The 1,960-nt window shown below is 59.4% G+C and overlaps 1 protein-coding gene across 2 annotated transcripts in view; it reads left to right on the top strand.

The window, feature by feature from the left end:
* Positions 1-1,818: 1,818 nt before the first annotated feature.
* Positions 1,819-1,960, top strand: part of Gopc (golgi-associated PDZ and coiled-coil motif containing) — a gene marked incomplete in the record, with an annotated part of 34,263 nt that continues 34,121 nt past the window's right edge. The window contains 1 exon segment of one of the 2 annotated variants that reach the window (XM_013516617.1): positions 1,819-1,960. 2 annotated transcript variants of the gene reach the window in all.

Here is a 1,960-nt window from a genome sequence, read left to right as displayed (position 1 = left end):
GTGACTTCGGGCAGGGCGCGGCTTGAGAGCGCCGTCTGCGCCCACCGCGGCCGCTGGGAGGCGGAGCTCGGCCCGCTGCCCGGCCCGCGTTCCCCTCTGCGGGGCTCACACGCGAGCGCTGCTGCACTGCAGCGACCCAAGGACAGACGCGCCCCCTCCTGACAGCCAGCGGTTAGCAAGCCGCAGACTGAGAGGACCAGGCGGGCTGGCCGTGCCTCTCCGTGACCTCCTGCCTCAGCCTCCCCAGCGCTGGGATGGCCGGTTTGCGCCGAAACCCTGCCTCAGCAGCAGCCTAGCCGCGCCTTTACCGGGCACTCCCGCGCTCTCCCACCCACCCGTGGGAGGGGACTACGCTACCCTCCCCAGGGCTTCGTGAGGCCCAAGCGGGAAAGCAAATAATTGCTATTTGTGTAGAAGTAGCCAGGAGTTTGGTAGCTGTGCCAATGACGTTGTCACGGATGAAAATAAGGTTAGGCCGAGGATATAGCTCAGCGGCCCAAGTGCCTGCCTGGCAAGCGCAAGGTCCTGAGTTCAATTCCTGGTACCAAAGAAAAAAAAAAAAGAATGCAGAAGACGCACGTTACTTTCGTATCACTGGCCGCGTGCACGGGACTGAATCACTGCACTCTTGATGCTAACCAGGAAGTGCCGGAAGCTGCATCTCTTGCCTCTGCTCGGTGTTGCGCTGGCACCACGTGGGTTCATTCGAAGGGCCCATCCCAAGAAGACAGTGAAGCGGCTTCCGCAGAGCCCCCAACTACTCCCCAGGCGACCCAGGAGAGGATCTCACAATTGCACTGTACCGTCCCCTCCTCCTAATACCTGCTACTCTCGGACCGGAAGGGGCTGGAGAGGGGGCAGTTGCAGAATGGTTTCCAAACGTCTATGGAAGTCAAGTTGCAGCTGTGAGTTCCCTTCCCGGGGCCTGGGAGCTCGGCTTGACCATCAGGCCTCACTGGGACATACATGCAGTGTTTACCAACATACGAATCACCATAATTTTGTTTTTTCTGAAACATCACATATTTGCCTTAAGCCACGAGTGACGGCACACGCCTGTAAATCTTACCACTCTGGAGGCTGAGGCAGGAGGATCACAAGTTTAAACTCAACTTGGTCAATTTAGCGAGGCCTTTCCCCCCCAGAGTCAGGGATGTAAGAAAGAAAGAAAAGAAAAGAAAGGCTGGGGATGTGACTCACAAGTCCCCGGATTCAATTCCCACTACCGCTAAATAAATAGCTGCCTTAACCTGTGTGCAAAATAGCAACGCCAAGCATTCCACCACATTGGTGAGTGAAGTCTATTTTGGCAATACACTTTAGCCTGTGTGGCTCTAATCACAAAAGACTTCTACCAACTCCGGAACACACGTCAGCCGCCTTCACTGGCAGTCTCTACCAAGGCCAAACTCGAAGGCCGAGTCCGCCCTGGCCACGCTGCGAGGGAACCTGACAGGGAAGGCGAGACGTGGCGACTGCGCGTGCTCACACTGTCCGCCCACCTTGAGCGGAAACTGGAAGCAAGACAGGGCGACTGCGCATGCTCATATAGCCCCCGCAACTCCCAATCGCGGCCCTGGACGCCACTGCAGCAACGCTCCCGAAGTCAGTCTGGCATAAGCCATTCCTTTCTGCGACGTGGACACTCTTCCCTGGCCCGTTTGGAAGCCCACACACATGTCTGTTTCTGAGCGTTCCCGCTCAGGCTTGCCAGTAGTCAAGATGGCTACTGGAGGGCGGGGCTCAGACGGAGCCCTTCTATTGGGCCAGATCTCACTGTCCCCACCCACCTAGCCCTGCGTGCGCCGCCATGACCCTCTCGACGCGTGCGCGGCGGCGGGGCTGGGAGGCGGGGCAGCCGGGGCTTCCGTTTGCGGCCGCTGCTGCTCCAGCCGGGCTCCCGGCGTGGTGAGGCAGCCTCGCGGCTTGAGCGCCGAGGGAGGACTGTCCGGCTGGCGCG

This window comes from Chinchilla lanigera, unplaced genomic scaffold, assembly GCF_000276665.1.
Source record: "Chinchilla lanigera isolate Chin_1 unplaced genomic scaffold, ChiLan1.0 scaffold00035, whole genome shotgun sequence".
NCBI lineage: Eukaryota > Metazoa > Chordata > Mammalia > Rodentia > Chinchillidae > Chinchilla > Chinchilla lanigera.
Note: the sequence above shows the minus strand (reverse complement) of the source record. Positions and strands in the feature narration are given on the sequence as shown.